This window comes from Sciurus carolinensis, chromosome 6 (genome assembly GCF_902686445.1).
Source record: "Sciurus carolinensis chromosome 6, mSciCar1.2, whole genome shotgun sequence".
NCBI classification, from domain to species: Eukaryota; Metazoa; Chordata; class Mammalia; order Rodentia; family Sciuridae; genus Sciurus; species Sciurus carolinensis.
The window spans coordinates 137802279-137822493 of record NC_062218.1 but is presented as its reverse complement, the minus strand read 5'-3'; the positions used below and the strand labels follow the sequence as shown (position 1 = coordinate 137822493).

Below are 20215 nucleotides of genomic sequence, written 5' to 3'. Positions count from 1 at the left end.
ATGTACACCTGCAATATTATTTGTAATGAGTACATATTTTCTATCACAAGGATATATAAAAATTTACCCAATTAATCCCCTATTGTAGGACATTTAGGTTATTTCCATTTTTTCATAATACAGACAACACTGCTAAATCTTTGCACACATCAATAATTTTTTGCTTAGGAGAAATTCCCTAGTGTTAGGATTTACCAATGAAACTGTCATTTACATCTTTGAAGTGTTGACTTTTTTTTTGGTTTTTTTTTTTTTTTTTTTTTTTAACTGTAAGCTTTAGGGATTCTTATTTCATTTTGAAACCTGTAAGGATCTGCTTATCATGTTTGGAGGTGCTATGGTCTAGCTAACCCCCGTTTAAGTACCCAAGGTTTTTATTATAAATGCTCTCAATGAATCGCCTTACAGGAGGATTCCCTGTGATGCTATGCTGAACACAAGATCTTCCCTAAGTTCTTAGTAATTCAGGGTGGGCCCTTTTCCCACTGACTCGAAGTACTAATCTTTAATTCCAACCATTTTCTCTAGGCAGATGTCCTCCAAACCCAATCTGCTCTGGCTGCCCGATGGACATTTTCCTACAATTCTATTCACACACGCACACAACTCCATCCTCCCTGGTGAAATCTTTCTCATCTTTTTACCTCAAGTGGTCCTCTGGGTCTTCCTTTGATACATCAGGTTTTGACTTCACATTTCAGGACCGGGTTGATGCTGCAAGCTTCCCTGGGGGCCTCCCTCCCTATCGGACCTGCCTGGGAAAACAGGGAAGAGAATGTCTTTGCACTGCAGTAATCACTCTAATTTTAAGGATCTCCTTAACATTTGAGTCCCCCCAGGAGCCTTCTGAGCTCCCCCACATTCTTCAGTCCCACATTCAAATCTCTGCTTAACCTGGTCTAGGGGTCCCTTTCCAACTTCTCTCCCTGACAAACGGTTCCTCTACTTTTTTTTAAACCTTTATTTTATTTATTTAATTTTTATGTGGTGCTGAGAATAGAACCAGTGCCTCACACATGCTATGCCAGCACTCTTCCACTGAGCCACAAGCCCAGCTCCAGTCCTCCTACTTCTGACAGTAACTAAAGGAGCGTGGAACAAAGTCAGGATTTGAGTCTAAACTGCGTTCTTGTGCTTTTGTCACTTGCTGTGTAATCTTAGGAAGTTAGTGTCCCTCTCTGGTTCTCAGTTTTCCTGTCTGTAAACTAAAGATAATTTCTCCCCATCTCTCCTAATCATTGTGAAGATTGTTTAAACAAAATGGTGAGATGCCATTGTTTTGTACTTAGGTCCTACACTAGGCTTCAATAGAACCAGATCAAGCCAAAATGGAGTCACTCATGCTAAGTACCACATAATCTTTTAAGGGAACAAATAGATTCTAAACAGACCAAGTTTTCCTAAAAACAAGAGATTCTAGTCTGAGTCATCATAATAAAGAAGTTCCTTCTGCTTTAATACTTGTTTTTTTTTTTTTTTTTAAGTAACCTGAAGTATCCTGATGTTAACTAATCAGGGTTTGGGATAGGGGTTCTATTTTTCCTCCTTGTTCCTGCCTTATAAACTCCAGTGTTCTGCTATTGCCCAGTGAGAACTCTCTATTTTGGTGATGGAGGCTGCCTGACTCATGAATTGTGAATAAAAACTTAGATCTATAAATAAATGTGTTGTGCTTTGACAAGATGAAATTAGGTAGACTATCAAAATCATTCTCAAACCATAAAATATTAGTCAAATGAAATGTATTCACAAGAATTCACTGCACATTGAACACGTTATGTTCTCCCGCTCGTGGCTCCTTCCATTTTCTCCTCATCCGTCTTCCCTGATCCTTAGCAACACTGACTTCTCCCTCTCCCTTCCCTTTCCACACACTTCAATTTCTGTCTTTTTCTTTCTTTTTTTTTTTTTTTTCCCTTGGGTACAGGGGATTGAACCCAGGGGCACTTAACCACTGAGCCACATCCCCAGGCCTTTTTATATTTTATTTAGAGACAGGGTCTCACTGAGTTGCTTAGGGCCTTGCTAAGTTGCTGAGGCTGGCTTTGAACTTAAGATCCTCCTGCCTCAGCCTCCTGAGTTGCTGGGATTACAGGCGTGAGCCACCTGCCCAGCTAATTTCTGTCTCCTTTTTAACTCCCAGAGCAAAAGCCTGGTTTCTATGAAGTGCCCCCAAAGGGACAAACCAGAAGTCCTCCCTGCATAGAACCCTGTAGCTCTTGATCTTCATGTGTTGTCTTTTCACCACTTACTACCTTATGAGTGGTGACTTTCTGGGGAACAAAATCTTTTTTTTTTTTTTTTTTTTTTTTTTTTTGGTTTTTGTTTTTTTGTTTCCTCTATAAGATACTTGAGCAGGTTCCTTATACCCTGCATCTCAAAGTGACCAACCACTGTGCTCTGGGACCCCTTCTCACTCCCAGTATGCCTGCCATCCAAACCCCAACTCAGGGAGGGTGAATTTATTGCACCATTTCTCTATATGAAGACTTGGGGTTTGCAGGGCTGTCAGGAGAAGCTGGCTGGCTGGCTGGCAGGGCCATCTTGGAGGTGACTTTTGCAATCAGAATATTGGGGGCAAGATCATTACACACAGCACACTAACATGACGCTGCAGTCCTTGTAGTCCCCAGTAGGGTGCACGGTACCTGGTGGGCACTCAGGAAATCCTTGTTAAATGAGTATGTTGCACTATGCTCAATCTTTCTCAGATTATTAATTCTCTCTGATGCAGATATTTCTTGGTAGAATGTGGTCAGACCCTCTGACGTTAGAGATGAGCGTAAGGTGAGAAACACATTTCCCAAAATGTGTCTGGGAAAGCTGGGGTGCTGGGCCCAGCAAAGCATGAACTAGATTTTCTACTGGGAGGCTTGCTCCCCAAAATGACTTTCAGCTTTCCAGACCAGAGGTAGGACGAGATACCCAAAGCCCCTCCCAGCTGTCATCTCTGTTTTTACAGCATGCCTGGTGGGCAGGTAGTCCTCAACTGTGAAGTCCGGCATAAAAACATCCAAAAGCTTGAGGAAAGAATCCAGGCACCATCACTCTGTTTGCAAGAAGCCTAGGTGGACAGAAGGAAAGTCTTAATTCATTCCACAGATAGGAATCATGATCCTGCTGTTGGTCAACTCCAGGTTTGGCCCCGAAGATTCACCGGGCAAGAAACCAGCCCCTCCCCTCCCAAAGCTTTGGCAAAAATGCTGTATGACACAGCAGAATAAACGTTCCACTGTTATAAAAGTCCTAAATGCAGAGTGGGAGGCTGCAGCTGGCTCGGAAAGCACTAGGGGGTCCTGCGGTGTAACAGAGGACCATGGAATCGCTCCAGCGCTCAGGGCTTTTCCGGAACACCACCCCGCCCCGCCCGCGGGTGTGTGCGTGTGACATTGTGGGCTGCCGCTGATGCCCTGTGCGGAGTTTCGTTTCTTATAAACACTGCGTTGGAAGGAAAGAGGCCTCAGCTCCCCATCCGCCGCGTGGGGCCCAGAAGCCAGCGAAGGCTCTCGGGCCAGGCCCAGGGCTGTGACCCAGAGCAGGACTGATGGGATCAGCACCTTTCTTCTCCACCCCACCTCCGGCGCGAGAATGAGTCGGGCAGAATGTCCTACGCCCACTATCGTAGCGCCGCGGGCAGACTTCTCGACCCCACTTCGCCCCGGGGAACCTGAACCCGAGTGTGGGGCCCCTGGTCCTCAGGTGGTGCACACTTGAGCTGCCAGGGACTGAGCAGGGGTGTGTCTGGAGGGGAGGGGGCACAATTCCTTTGCGCAAACTACCACATTCCTGTTCACCCCGACTGGGGGTGAATCGGTTGGAGCTACCCGCTAGAGACAAGACGGCTTCCTGGAAAGGTGCGGGGGAGGAGGGCGATGGGAGATCCGCAAAGCCTACCAGCTGTGATGCCCAGGTGGTGACCTGGGGCCGTTCGTTCCTCTTGCCCCAGCGCTAGCTGCGGGTCCCGCCTGTAGGAGGCGGCTCACCTGCCCGCGGCCAGGACACTTCCTCCTCCTCCACCACCCAGCCACCGGCTGCCAGGGGTTTGCAGCAATCTCACACCTAAAAGCTGTGTGACCTCGGACAAGTTGCTACGCTTCTCTGTGGCCATTATCTCCCTTCTGCCAGAAAAATGAAGCTAGCAACATTTTAAGTGGTGGGGAGCAGAGAGATCTCTGTAAACTCCCCTGCCAGCCCCTCGTGTCCCTGCCACCTCCCTTTTCCCGCCTCCCGAATTTGACAGACACACAGTAGGCGCACAGAAATGGCGCCCACCTCTAAACCGCTGCAGGGAAGGCCGCGCTGGGTTCCTCCACTGAAGCACGCCATCATCACTGCAGTCAGGGACTTAGATTAGACTCTCAGCTGTTTAGACTCAGCTTTCCCGAGGGAGGCGCGGGTGGTGCTGAGCGGCTTGGGGGACGCAGCCCGCCGGGTCTGTGCGGGGGGGCTGGGGTCCCGCCACCCAGCTTGGAGCTGCGGAGTTGCCCAGTCGTCTGCCCACTCTCCGGCTTCCGCCCGGCCACGCCAAAGGGGCGGGGCTTGGGTTTCTGTTTCTTGCAAACCCGGCGGCAACAGGGAAATCATGGAGTTTCCGGGAACCATGCCCGGAGCGCTGAGGTCTGCACGGAGACGGGGGCAGGGATAGACAGGCGTCTGGTGTCGCCGGTCAGTGGCTCGCTGAAAGTTCCAGAGGGAACCAGAGGAAACCGTTCCCGGAAAAGCCCCACCTGAATGCACCTGCCCCAGCCCGCTCTCCTTGGTGGTGTTGGCGCAGAAGGTGGAAGCTGTGCAGGAGGGACCGGTAGACGGGTGGCAGGTCCCGGGTTTGGGGCGGGAGTTCTACACGCTGAAGGTCGCGGTGTGTACACGCCCGGCCGGGAAGGAGGGATTGTGAACAGCAGGTGGGCTCTGAAGAATGGGGATGTCCCCCTCAAATAGCTGAAGTCCCCAGCAGTCATTCCTGTTGTCCATATATGAAGAGCTCTTCTCACTGAAATTACTGTCTTTGTGTACTTTTTTGCTTATTTATTGAAAAGTTTCCCCCCATATGACCTGCAGCCCCTTGAGAGTGTGACTGTGTCTAGTCAAGCCTGCTGGGCCCCAGACTAGAAGGAACTAATCCACAAGGAGGGGCCCAGTGACAGTTTATTGAATAAACGAAAGAACAGAGTGAGTCTGAGGCATCTGTGTGGGCATGTGGACTTCAGACCTGCTCCCATGGAACTTTGGGTCTAGTTATCCTGGCTCCCTCACCCAGCCAGGTCTTGTCAATGTGCACCCCACCATGAAACCGGAGGGGTGCTCTGTAGGAGGGGCCTCAGCACCTTTCTGAGGAGGGATTTCCCCCGAGCACTGCCCTCCAGCTGGGATGGGTGGGCAGCAAGCAGGCTATGGTCATCACAGAAGAATGTTAGCTGTGGGGGTCAGCCACTTCCTTCCCTCCCCAGGGCTTGGAGCTCAAGCCAGTGATGATTGTGGGTTGGGCCTGAATCTGAGCCAGGAGAGAGCTGGGAGTCTGAGACAGGGAGGCAGAGTACTGTATGCTCCCTCACCTCTAGCCCACAGCAGTACCTGGGGTCAAGGTGGGCAGTGTCACCTGCAAGCCTGTGTTTCCTAAATTCTTGCCATCGAGCCCTCAGGTCTATAGAAGGAACCTCCATCTTGGTGGCCCTGAGATCATGGCTCTTTAAAAAAAGACATAAGTCAAACTGAGTGGTGCTTCCTCCATCCAGAAAAGCTGAGGTTAGGGCACCCCCCACCATGAAGCAGGCCCTCCTCTCAGGTAGCAGCATTCTGGAGAAATGGCCATTCTGGAGAAAGCCAGCTAGCTAGGGGAGGGACAGAAAGACAGACCCTATGGCATCCCTTGTACAAAGCAGCATTGGCTTTCTCCACACCAAGCTCAGAATCAGGGTGGCTGGCCTGGGAGAAGGCCAGGGAAACTCCAAATGCTGCAAGAGCAGAGCTTGTGCTATGAGCACAGCCCCTGATGACCCTGGTGACTCAGCCTGGGAATTCCGACTCCAGGGGCTACCCTGGAAATAAGGCTCAGGACAGTGAGGGGTACCATTGAAAGATCCAGCAACCATGGCAGCAGTTTCATGAGGTCTCAGACCAATTAGATTATTGTCCCTTCCTTGTCCTGTGGCCCAGAGCTGGAGTCATTGAAGTTGATCTTCTTTCCAGTTCAAATAGTATTTTTCAGTTACATAGCTCAATTCTCATCCTAGCCCATAAAGTGGACCTGGGAGAGGACCTGGTCCTCAGAATGTCTGTGTTGGCCTCCATTGGAGGTCACATCTCAGAAATTGTAGATGTATTTCAAGCTAGAAAACACATCCATCAGAGTGTGTTTTTGTGGTTTGAACTCAAAAGTTATAGGTATGTTCATGGAAGGAAGGCAGAGAAAGAGGCAGGAAAAGATCCAGTAGCCTATGGGTATGGGAAACAGTTCACTGCTGTAGCTTCAGGAGCTAGCCTTGCTAAGCATAAAGCAGGTGCCCTACATGAACCAATGTGGGATGGATGGATGGATAAGTAGGTGGATAGATAGATGGGTGGACGGATGAATGGATAAAAGGCTGGGTGGCTGGTGGATGATGGATTCAGCTGGTCTCAGCAATGTACATTTTCTCTGAGCTGATCTTAGCAGTAAGGCAATTTCCACAGAAACTTATATATGCTCCAATGGGAGGAAATGAAGTATATGGCTTCCCTCAGCATCACTGTGATTGTTTCTGCCCAGTTCTGTCCCTTTGAACCCTTTCCCATCATCCTGTTCACATCTGTGGTCCCTTGAAGTCCTGTAGAGAGACTGGAAGGCCAGTGGCTGCCCAGGAACCAAACATGGGACAGGGGCTGTTGTGTTCACATCAGGAAGTTCCACAAGGGGACTCAATTTAGATAGGACTTCAGCCAGGTATGAGAATTTCCAGTTTTTTCTCTGCTTGCATTAGTCCTGACTGACTGACTGGCAGGAGGGGTAAAGAGCAGCAGACACCTTCCACCTGGGTGGTCTGGGAGAAGGCATGATTCCAGTTTGACAGGTGACGAACCACAGTGAATGTATCACCCTATCTGATCGCCAGTGTGAAGTGCTGCACTGGAAGTATTTTAGAAGACGGGGATTCCTAACCGGGGACAAAATGGATCAGAGTATTCTGAGAGAAGAGGCTCTAAGCCAGGAGGCCTCTGGTGATTGGTCATTTCCAGGAAACAAAAGTCATTCTTTCTCTTGAGAATTCTCTTGAAAGGAAAGGGCTTCCCACAACATTGTGGACTGAGGCATGAGTGTCTTGCTTTGCTTTTAGTAGAGCAGATAACCCCAGAAGGCTAAAGACTTAAGGACATCTGATGGTCATGGCCCTACACTGGGGGACTTAGAAGTAAGGGCCACAGTCACCATCACTAACCCATCCATTTCATCCATCCATCTATCCATCCATCCATGCAAGTTCTCCAAGGGCAGAGGATACTCAGAACCACCTCCTCAGCACACTGCCTGCAGACAGTAGGCACATAATAAGTGTGTTCTGACTGTGGATTAACAGATGTGTGTCACACCTGGAGTATCAAGCGAAGGGGAAGAAATGCTGAGGGTGTGGGGACAGGAACAAGTAGATAACTGTCAGTCAGTGTTCATGGATGGAGGAGATAACAGTTCAGCAAAGCCTAGAAAAATGAGCCAAAGTTTAATAGACCGGGTAGGAGAGGGCATTCCAGGACGTGGGACCAGCCCAAGGAAAGGCCCAGATACTTTCAGTGTGACCTGGGCTGACTGCTCCAGGAACTAAGACTAGGTCAGCCAGTGGAGACCACCCTCTGAAGAACCTGAGTGTTGCGCTCAGGCATCTGGACTTTACCCTAGCACACTATCCAGGTTGTTAGGATAAGGCTGATGGCTTTTCCCCTTCTGGACCCAAGACCCAGATCAAGATCTGTCAACAGATGTTTGCTGAGCTGAATTCCAGGTTAGAACCCATGAGGACCAGTGGGGTCCTGGGCTTTAAAAACCACTCCCTGGCTGTCACACAGGATGCTGTACCAGACACACCAGGGCAGCAGTAGGGAGAGGCAATCTCCTAGGACTTGACATTCAAGGAGGCAACAGGGACCAGCTCCGCATCTGCACAACCCTAACAGTGAGCACCTCCCTAAGGGATTTACCCTAGACCCCTCCCTTGCTTAGCCCTAGTCCTGGCCCCTGCTATACACTAGAGGTAGGGAGGTAGATGGGAGGTGGCTCAAGTGACCCAGGCAGATTAGGGCTATGGCCCTAGGTTTGCAAATATTTGGGGATATCTTAGGCATCCCCAAATCATAGGAGAGGACTTGAGATGACTAGAATGTACTAGAGTGGGACCTTCCCAGACCCTCTCTAGTTCCCCAATCTGGGAAAAGCGTGGGGAGACTCCAACCCACACACACTGCCCAGGGGGCATATGCTCACAACCAGGCCAAGGCAAGACCTTGGGCCTTAGCTTCTGTCCCAAGTTATGAGTCTGTGGAGCCAAGAGAGTTGTGGTAAAGAGAGTAGAACAGGAGGTTAAACGGTCCCAGCCTGCCTCAAGAATGCCCTGGCCACTGGGGACTACAGCTAGAACCTGAAATGATGCCCCAAGACTACTCAGCCTTGCCCTTTGAACGCTGGGTGTGAGGGCACAGCAAGCAGGGAAGAGTGGATAAGGGCTGCCCAACTGCTGGGTGGGGTGTATCTCTCGGTTCATCATATTCTGCTGCCCAGCAAAACAAGAGTCCACCCCCAGGTCCACCTGTGATCCCAGGGGATTAATCACCTTAGCTCCTCCAGCCTCAGACCCTTGGCTGCTTGGCCGCTATGGCAGCAGCACCCCCTGCTGGCTAAGTAAGAGAACTATCTCTTTCCCCTCTTAGAGAAGTGGGGTGTGTAGGGAACTGGGGGAGAGAAGAGTGAAGGGGCAGGGACAACGCTAGGGCGAAGGGCAGGAGCAGGAATTGAAGATGGACTTTGGTTAAGGCAGACAGGTGCCACCTGGTAAACAGAGCACGTTTCCTGGTTAGTGGCCTTTGAACCGATGCCAGAAAGGCCAGGACCCAAGCAAAGGTAGAGATGCGGTTTTTTAAGGACACTGTTGAAGGAGGCCTGCTCTCATGAAAGTCCCTGCCCTCTCCCCCAGCGTCAAGGCCCAAGAAGGTCTACATCCTAGGCTGAGCCCTCGTCCCCTCAGGTAGGCACAGGCACCCCTTCAGATACCCCTGAGCAAAGTCCCTGGTTCCCAGAGGATTTGGCCCGAGCCAGGGTGGGGAGCTAGGCCTGTGAAGGGGCAATGCCCAGATGCTCTAAAGAGAGGAAGAGTCATCCCCAGAATCCCTGTCCCAAGTAACTGAGGTTGGGAGTGGAAAAAGAAACATACTGGAAGAGCAAAATCTGAAAGTCTCTGAGCAGCTTCTGGCTCTTCTGACAAACTCTTCTCTGAGCCAGTGCCTTGGGGCATAGGGACCACTTTGGAGCACTAGATAAGGTGCCCAGTGAACAGAGGTGTGAGGGGGCCTGATGTGTGCTGTCTGACCCCCTCAACTGTGATCCAAGAAGTCCATGTAGACACAGCCACTGGCAGTGCTGTGTGCTGCCCACACTCACCAGGCCCATAAAAAGTTTCTACCACATAATAGCATGGGTGACTTTTCCTGTTGAGCCCTACCCACCATGGCCCTGGCATGTGGAGACCCCTCTTCACGTAAGTGCTTCTGGGAGTTTGTTTACATCATGCCTCTTGGTAGGGAAGACTGAAGCTTTACTTGGTCCTTGGGAACACAGGCAAGAATCTTGACCCCAGGGAGACATCTCTCCAAGATATCGGAGGTGAACGCTATTCTCTTTAGGACTTGGAGAGGGCCTAGTGCTCAGGAAAGCAACTCTTTACCATGTCCCAGTTGTAGGCTTAACAGCCATATGATTCATCAGGACAATGTAAGCTCTGCACAGAGACTCCTCAGACCACCCAACTCTCAGGCTCTCAGGGAGAGGGGAGGTCTATGGAAGAGTCCAGTAAGAAAACAGACTGGTGCCAGCCTGCCAAAACTGCCCATATATGCCAGGCACCATGGTCAACCAGCAGTCCTGGTGCCACATGGCCTGAGAGAAGACAGGAGCAATGAGCTGTCACCAGTGCGTTGGAGGGCTGATCCACCAGGCTGAGATTGTGGGATGGGACAATCAATTTGCAGAACCAGGAAGTACAGGAACAGAGTAAACATCAGTTGAGGTCAAAAGGGTCCAATTTCCTTTGACAAGCAGCCCTGGGAAGACTTTCAGGCTGTGCTGCCAACTGTACCATTGGCTTGTGTGTGTTCTGTGTGGGCCTGACAGCCCCAGCAGCCAAGGGAATTCTGTCCTCCCTGGGGCGGCAGCCCACACTAGACCAATTGTGTCACAAAGCTTCCTAGTACCTCTGGAACTGATCTTCTTTGTTAGTCTTTTCTTCAACCTGCAGTATATACCAGACATGGCTGACAACACCAGATATGTAGACAAGAATAAGACAGTCCCTGCTTTCTTGAAACTCATGTTCCAGTTGCAGTGGGCAATAAATAAATTAAGGAAGTGTCACATAGTGATAACTATTCCATAGAAAAATAAAAGAGCATAATGTCATAGTTCAGAAGTGGTCACCTTAGATTTAGTGTCCAAGGAATGTCTATATGGAGAAAGGAGATGATAGTTTAGCTGTTTAAGTAGCATAAGGGCAGCAATGTGCAGAACAGGGGGAAGAACATGCCAGGCAGAGGGAATAGCTAGTGAAAGGCCCTGGGAACAGAGCAAGCTCAGTCCATTAGGAGGAAAATGAGTTTTTAGCTGCAGCATGGTGGGATAGGGAAAGAAGGATAGATAATGGAGTGAATGAGGGAGGCAGGGATCAGATAGAGTGGGGCATTTGGGACCTGTGGTTTCAAACTTGGGCTTTATGCCAAGGAAATGGAGAGTCCTTGAAGGATGTTATGCAAAGAGTTGAAATGATCCAAAGTGCTCCTCAGGAATCTCACTGGCTTCTGTGTGCATACTGGACTACAGTGGGATGAATGTGGAGGCAAGGAGGTCACTGGGGAGGCCAGAGTAGGAAGATGATCCAGGACAGGCAAACCAAGGAGGGTGTGGTAGCAGTGGAGTGTGGGAAATGGATCCAGGCAGAGAAGGGAGGGGAAGCCAATATATAAAGAATGCTTATGACTTAATAACATGTCATTTTTTAATGGGCAGTAGAACTTAATGCATTTTTCACCAAAGAAAGATATGGAGAGGACAGAAATGCATGAAAATTTGCTCAACATAATAGTCATTAGGGACATACAAGTTACAACCACAATGAAATACCACTAACACATCCATTAGGATGGCCAAAATGACAGAGATGGACTATCCCAAGTGTGGCAACGACATGGGGCAACTGGAATGCTCCTAAACTGCTGGTGGGGATGTTAAACAACATAGCCACTTTGGAAAATAATCGGTCTATTTCTTAAAACCCTAACATACATCCGCCATTGCAACCTAGTCATTCAATTCAGAGGCATTTATGCAAAATAAATGGAAACATGTTGATGCAAAGATTTGTATATGAATGTTCGTAGCAGCTTAATTTATAAGAGCCACAAACTGGAAACAACACAAATGGCCCTTGACAAGAACAGATAAATAGTTTTAGTATATCTGATACAATGGACTACCACTAGGTTCCAGGTTTAGGTAAGATGGAGTAAACACAACTCCACCTGTTTCTCCCAGTAAATGAAACCATAAAATCTGAATGCAAATCTTTGAAGAATAAATAGTAGCAGGCGAATTAGGAACGGAAATGAGAACATGAAGTACCACCCATTGGGGGAGTTTCCCATCTTCCCCTCCAGTACTCTCTGGGTTGGATTCCAAGAAGCTTCCAATCTGGAAGTGGGCAAGAGGGCACAGACAATGAGAACTCCAGGGGAAGCCTCCAGTTTCAGTACACCTGGAACCGGCATACCAGAGACTCGGTAAGATGAACTACCACGCTGTTCTAAGTCTGACCGCTAGGGGGTGCACATGCAGGCCAGAGCTAAGCACTGCAAAGTCTTGGAAAACGGAGCTAACCCAGAAACCACAATCATAGAAGGCTGGTCAGAACTTGTGGTCTGAACCCAGCTGGGTCATTGTCTGCAAAAAATAAACATCAACATTCTCTATAATATTCGAACAAGACCCAGGGTCTCATAAAACAAAATTAAAGTACAATCTTCTCAGCATATGCAGTTCAGGAAAATCTCAGTTTGCATGGGAAAAGACAATCAAAAGAGACCAACAATGAGATATTGGAATTAAGTGATGAAGACTTTGAAGTAGCATATGAAACTGCTCCAAGTAAATACTCCTGAAATGAATGGAAGGATGGAAAGTGTCAACAGCCAGGCACAGTGGCATGCCTGTAATTCCAGTTCCTTGGGAGGCTGAGGCAGGAGGATGGCCAGCCTGGGAAATTTAGCAAGACCCTTTCTCAAAAAATAAAAAAAAGACTGGAGATATAACTCCATGATAGAGTGCTTGCCTGGCACGCATGAAGTCCTGAGTTCTATCCTCAGCACCAGGAAAAAAAAAAAAAAGTCAAAAGAGAAATAGATACAAAGAATTAAAAAACGGAAATTTTATCTTACTTATTTACCTGATACATAAAAACATAAAATTGTACATGTTAATGCAGTGCCTTGAAATGCTTCAAGGAGAAATGGGAATTTTAGAACTTAAAAATAGAAGAACTAAAGTGAAAATACTCACTAGATAACTCAAGAGCAGAATGACAAAGGAAAGAATCAGGAAGCAACTAAATGATGTAATCTGAATAAAAGTGAGAACAGTATTTCGTAAAATGAATAGAGGATGGGAATGTAGCTCAGTAGTAGAGCACCTGCCTAGCATGTTCGAAGCCCTTAGAATAGAACCTCAGGACCTAGTGATACAGCACTGAAAGGTCTAACATTCATGTCTTTGGAGTTCAAGGACATAAATCTAAAGAATATATACCATAACCTAGTGCAGTGTCACATGCCTGTAATCCCAGTGACTCCGGGAGGCTGAGGTAGGAGGATCACAAATTCTCAGCCAGCCTCAGGCAGTTGCTGAGCAACTTAGCAAGACCCTAGCAAAAGATATATATAGCTCACTGGTAGAGTCCCTGCCTTGTATACATGAGGCCCTGAGCTCAATCCCTGGTGTCGAAAAAACCCAAACAAACAACAAACAAACCAAAAAACACCCTAGATAAAAAATAAAAAGGGCTGGGGATGTGGCTCAGTGGTTAAGCACCCCTGGGTCCAATTCTAGTATCCCCCCCAAGTGTGTGTGTGTGTGTGTGTGTGTGTGTGTGTGTATACCATTGCCTGAGAAAATGTTACATTGGGTCTAGAAGACCAGCAATTCAAATGAGTTCAGATTTCTCATGAGGGGAGAAGTCTCACTGTGGAGACCAGAAGGAAGGAATCTTTAAATTACTGAAGTAAAGAAGCCATCAACCTGCGGTTCTCTTTACAATTTCAAGAAGACCCAATGACAATCTGTGCTCTAAAGTAATTGCTTAAAGAAGTACTTCAGACAGGAAAGAAATGATACCAGAAGTTAACCTTGGGATATCAGGAATGAAGGAAGGTCAACCCAAATGGTGAAGATCTGGATTAATATAATATCCCACTCTGCTCTTGAGTTATTTTAAATGTTTTATGATTAAAACAAAAACGACATTTTTGATGGTTTTTGAAATGATTTATTTGTGTGTGTGTGTGTTGTTATTTGGCGGGGAGGAATTGAACACAGTACCTCACACATGCTAGGCAAGCGATGAGTGAGTGGTCAGTGCATGGAGGTGTAATACAAAAGACAATTACGACATAAAGAGGGGAGAGTAAAGGAAACTCTATGGTCACTTAAATCCATGTTATGGTAAACATGGATTCTAAGTAGACCATGAAAGTTAAATGTGTATATTGTAGTCCTTAGAGCAACCACCAAGACACAAACACATAAAGCCATACAAGTAGATATAACTAAAAATATATGCATCTAAATGGGATACTTAAAACAACAACAATAAAACCACAACTAGTTCAAATAACCCAAATGTAGGCCAGAAAGAGAAAAGTAACAAGAACCAAACACAAACGAACCCCACCAGATAAAACAAATAATAAGATGGTAGACATAAATCCAACCATATTATTAATTATACTAAATGTAAATAATCTAAGGGTTGTGTTATGGTTTCAATATGTAACCCCTAAAAGCTCATGTGTGAGACAATACAAGAAAGTTTAGAGATGAAATAACTGCATTGTAAAAGTATTAACCTAATCAGTGGGTTAATCCACTGATATGTATTAACTGGGTGGTAACTGTAGACAGGTAGGGTGTGACTGGAGAAGGTGGGTCATTGGGGACATGCCTCTGGGGATTATATATTTTATCCCTGGTGAGAAGAGATTATTCTCTCACTTTCTGATTGTCATGTCTTGAGCTGCTTTCCTCTGTCACCCTTCTACCTTGATGTTCTGCCTCATCTCCAGCACAAAGCAACCGAGTCAGCTGTCGATAGACTGAGACGTTTAAAATCGTGAGCACCAAACAAACTTTTCCTCCTCTAAAATTGCTCTCATCAGATCTTTTGGCCACAGTGGTGAAAAAGCTGAGGAAAACAGAGTGGTATCAAAAAAAAAAAAAAAAGTTGGGAACTCCAAAAGCTCATCCTCCCACAAAAACTGAACAAACTGGCAAAAACTGTCAGAATCAACTTTATTATAACTCTGGAGATGAACCAAAAGTTTACAGCAACCAGATAAGGGCTTAATCCAAAAACAAAACAAAACAAAACAAAAAACCAGCTGCATCTTGGTAGAGAATTATGGCAGAAGCACCCTCTCCAGCTTCCTAACAGTCACAAAGACAATAGCCTACATCCATGGTTCTTTGTATAAGAGCAAGCAAAATGGACAAATTTTGTTTGTGTTTGGTTCTTGTTATTTTTCTCTTTCTGGCCTACGTTTGGGTTATTTGAACTAGTTGGGGTTTTATTGTTGTTGTTTTAAGTATCCCATTTAGATGCATATATTTTTAGTTGTATCTCCTTGTGTGGCTTTATGTGTTTGTGTCTTGGTGGTTGCTCTAAGGACTACAATATACACATTTGACTCCATTTAACTTACAATATATACATTTAAGGACATAGTTTTATACCTTTAAGAGTATATATTGGGCTGGGGTTGTGGCTCAGTATACAGCACTTGCCTAGCACGCATGAGGCACTGGATTCGAGCCTATAGCACCACATAGAAAAACTAAATAAACAAAAAAAGGTATTGTGTCCATCTTCAACTAAAAAAAAAAAAGAGTATATATTTATTTACTTATATGTGTATGTGTGTATGTAACCCATTTGATACTGACAAAAAGAAAGGAAGGAAGAAAGGAAGGAAGGAAGGAAGGAAGGAAGGAAGGAAGGAAGGAAGGAAGGAAGGGACTGACTACAATTCTGGGTCAGGATCCGTAAACTTAAGTGGATTTGGGTACCCCACTCCACTGCACTGAAATCCCCGGCCAAGAGAGAGCCCTATTTCTGTTTACAGATGTACCATGAAAGACCCAAAAGAGCTCACTGATGACAAAGCTGGTACTTCTGACTGCTCCTCAGTGCTATAACAACAAGGATCGATTTTCAGGACAAAGACCACAGGAGAACCAAAACTGGGGACTGGAAGCAGAGTGGGGATGGTAATTGGGTGGGATACTCTGTAAGAAGCCATGGAATTCTGCCCTCTAGGGGCAGGAGAAGCAGGCACATTCATGACGCTATCAGTCCATCCATTCCCTTGGCCAGCTGGTATTAACGGACGCCTATGCATGCCAGCCCTGTGCTTGCAAGGGAGGGAGAGGTAGGACAGAGCTGACCCCAATGCGAACCTGAAGGAAGAGGACAGAAAAAGTGACATTCTGACACAACTGCGATTCATTCAGAGTATTTGATTACTGATTTATGGGTTTGTTCTTGTTGACCACTGGGTCAGATGCTGAGGATGAGGCATGAAATGTTCTAGGGAAGGACACGAGGCCAAGGATGGGAGCTCCCCTCGAACCTTCTCTCCATCTCCTCTAGGCCTCCCAAGCTCGTGGTCCCTCCCACCTGCCCTCTCTCTTTGGACAGGTGCTGCTTCCGAGGATTCAGCTGGGGTCGATTCCTCGAGGCGTAAAGGCTCCTGTGCAGAAGGTGGACCTGGGTCCAAGGGCTTGCTGAACTGTCCTGGGAAATCAAGAGGCGAGGTGGGGAAGGCTGGTGCGCTGGCCCGCGGGTGCTGCGCCTCTGGGGTAGGGGTGGAGGGGATAATGGAATTTTTAAAATAACACGTCAGCCACCAGAGGGCGGTGTTGAAGCCTGTCAATGGCTCAGACTATTATGCCTCCACCAGGGAAAAGTAACCAGAACCTGGCTTCTCTCAGCCTAGGCTTCCGTGACACAGGTTTTATTTGTTTTCCTGATATGTCTTAAGCACCCTAAATGCTTAGAACCACTGCGTGCAGGGCGAACAAAGGAACAGTCTTGCACTCAGTCCCTATTAGAGGATCCCTCCCTAGCAAGAATTTTGGGGGAAATACCTAGATCAGCCACAAGAGGGAGGTGGGGAGCTGACATCTTGGGTCCATAGATGAACCATGACCGGTCTCACAAGGGCTATAAAAATTGCTCTGCATTAGAAATTGAGGCTGGGTGTGTAGCTCAGTGGTAGAGTGTGTGCTTAGCATGCTGAAGGTCTGGCTTCAATATTTGGTAACAAAAAAAAAGAATAATAAAGAGAGAGAGAGAGAGAGAGAGAGAGAGAGAGAGAGAGAGAGAGAGAGAGAGAGGGAAAAGAAAGAAAGAAAAAAAAAAAAAAAAGAAAGAAAGGGCTGGGGTTGTAGCTTAGTGGTGGAGCGCTTGCCTCACACATGGGAAGCCCTAACTTCAATCTTCAGCACCACATAAATATAAATTAATAAAATAAAGGTATTGTATACTAAAATAAAAAAATAAAAAAAAGAAAGAAAGAAATGAACTGGAATTGGGTGAGAGAGGGAGCTGATCCAAGTAAGACAAGGAAAATGGAGGGGCAGGGCGTGGAGAAGAGAAAGTTGTACCGTGGTGGGGTGGTCACAGGACTTTAAAGAACAGTAACATTAGTGCTCAGATTGAGGTTGTTTTTGCTACCGAGAGAACTGGGTGGGTGGTCAGCCTGGCTGTGTGGATGGAAAGAGCGGGAAAGGCTGCCTTCTGTTGGGATGCAGAGGAAGGGCAGCTCAGGCCATCCTGATGGGCCACATGCAGAACTAACCACGTGGTATCAGGAAGGCCCCAGTGGTGGCCATGCCAACACAGGCAAGGTAACTTAAAGACACCCTGGCAAAGGCTTTGCAGGCTTTGGACTTGGATATCGGCAAATTGGAGTTTGAGCCTGCTGTTCCAGTCTCAGGAGCCCAAGAGAGCTCAGCTGACATGGGGTACAGGAGAGGGCTCCAGGGTCATAAGGTGGCAGGCTCAAACACACACACACACACACACACACACACACACACACACACACACACATACTCTGCAGAGAAAATTGAATACCAATGGGGGAGGGAAGGCTTTTCCAGAAGAAGGTGAAATTCAGGTCTGGGTGCTGAGGAGAGAGAAGTTTCTTGGGGATGGGAGATGAATAGGAGTAGAATCCCATTTTACTGAGACCCTGTAAAATGGGATTCTACTCCTCCTCCTCCCGCCAATGCCAATCCTGCACATTCAACCTTATCACCATGGACCTGAGGGAAAGCACTGACTATAGAGCAACAGCATCTTCACAGGTTTCCTTGAGTGAACATTAACACCCTCTTTTGTTTCCACACACACAAAAACTAGAGACCTTTCAAGAACACAAGTCAGAAACTGTCCCTCCTTCTGCTTTAAACCTCCAATAAGTTCCCAGTACTAGTACTAAACTCCAAGTCCTTTCTGTGGCCTACATGGGCCCTCCTTTCCTCCCGACCTCATCGCCTACCTACTACTAACATGCCCCAGATGTCTCCATCTTCCTGTTGCTCCTCACCCACACCAAACTCATTCCCATCTTGGGCTTTTACACTTGCTATTTCTTCTGTCTAGCCATTAGGATCTCCATTATTCAGATCTCAAATGTCATCTCTTAGACATAGAAGGTGGCCCTCATTTCTTAGAACCTCCCTAACCTCCCTTTATCACATCAGACCCTTTCCCTTATCACGGTCTGCCATGGCCTTTGTTTCTCAGTGACTCCTTCACTGTGCTATAAGCACCTAGAGTCTGGAGACAGGGCCTTGACTGTCATCTTTACTACTTGCCCTTGGTTCCTGGCACAGCACCTGGCACATAAAGATGCTCAATAATTTTTTAAAGATGACTTCTTGTTACACTGCCCAGACTGGCCTCAGATCCTCCAAGTTACAATCCTCCTGCCTCAGCCTTACAAATAGTTGAGATTATAGGCATGAACCAACATGCCCAGCTAATAGTTTTTTGAAAGAGCAAATCTTCAACCAGCTCAATCAATAGGTTTGATTATCCCTTTCAGTTTAGAAAGGGAAACTGAGTCCCAAAAGGAAAATTCACCTGCCCAATGCCTTAAATCTGCAGTGAAGGCAGAGGCTAATCCTGGGCAGGCTGACTTTAGGGCTTACGCTTGAAACTGGGTATCTTACCTCCACCTTTGCTCTTTCCTTACCATAATTTATAGTGGTTCTGTTTGTCAAGTGATTCCCCCAACCCCATCAATAGGGATGGTGCTACTAGAGCAAGGCTACCTTTCCACCAACTCTTTGAGCAGTGAGCACCTGGTGCATTGTAGTTGCTCAGTGAGTATTTGCTGAGTGAATGACTAACCAAATGAACGTGCAGGATGAATGGAGGAGGAGGAGAGCAACAGCAGTGCTGGTCTCCCAGGCTGCAGCTGGAGCCAGTGCCCAGAGCCCAGTCACACCTGGGCAAGGGGGTCTGCTGAGAGGTGACTTCCTGCTGTGGCAGAAGGCATCTCTTAGGACTCTCTTGCATCAAAAGTCACCCTGCTCCATGAATCTTTAAACTCGGGGTCATTTTCCCCAGCTAGAGGCAGGGATTTGACCTTCGTTCCCAGTCACCGCTGACAGTCCAGCCCACCCACAGGAGGGATGCCAGGGCTCTGGGCAGATCCTGCATACTGCCAGGCTTCCACTTGATACATTATGTCAGCACCTTTTTTGCTTCTGAGAAACAGGAAGCACTGTGATGTGTGGTGGGGTTTGAAGATGATAAGAGACATAATCATATTTCTTTGGTTTGGGCATGGAGGGCTGGGGTTCCTGTTTGCTTGGACTCTAAAACATCACCTTTTCCCTTAAGCCAGAATGTTGGAGGATGAGGACAATGTAGAAAATAGGCTTTCAGGGGAAATAACAGAGCAGCTATCTGTTATGAAACAGATCACACTTACAAAAGAAAATATCACCTACACAATCTAAAAGAGGAAAACACCATGTGCCCACCACATGGTGAATAATAGGGAAAAGGGGTCCCAGGGAACTCTATACCATCTTCACAATTTTTTCATAAATCTAAAATTATCATGAAATTAAAAGTTTATTTAAAAACAATGCTACTATGAATATATTTGTTTATATTTCCTGATGCTCATGAGTGAGAACTTCCCTAGAATATGCGCTAGATTGAAATTCTGGATTATAGTGAAATGGAGCCTTCAATTTTACAAGGAACTGCCCTTCAAAAGTACCATTTTACTTTTTTGAGAAGAATGTATAGGAATTCCTTTTATTCACATCCTGAGCAAGACTAGTAATGCCTGACTTTTAAATTTCTGCCAGTCTGATGGGGTGAAATTTTATCTTATTGTGGTTTAATTTTGCATTTCCCTGACTACTAACAAGGTTGAACATCTCTTTATATGTTTATTGGCCCTTTGTGTTTCCTGTTCTAAGAAATGCTTAGTCATGACATTTAACTTTTTTTTTTTTTCTGAGTGGGTAATTTATCTTTTTTATCATTAAGATGACTAGCCCTCAGTACCACCAAAAAAGGAGGGAGATTTTGTTTTACATTCTGGAAATTAATGTTATCTTTAATATGTGACATAAATATTTGTCCTAGCTATGGCTTGTTTTCACTCTCCATAGAATATATTTTATGAATGT

General features: G+C 46.6%; 1 long non-coding RNA gene across 1 annotated transcript; it reads right to left on the bottom strand.

The window, feature by feature from the left end:
• Window positions 1-237: 237 nt before the first annotated feature.
• LOC124986749 (uncharacterized) lies at window positions 238-4511 on the bottom strand. Its single transcript, XR_007109078.1, has 3 exons — window positions 4273-4511; window positions 2649-3064; window positions 238-755 (listed from the first exon to the last, which is right to left on the bottom strand). It is a non-coding gene; the product is annotated as an uncharacterized LOC124986749 (long non-coding RNA).
• Window positions 4512-20215: the final 15704 nt, after the last annotated feature.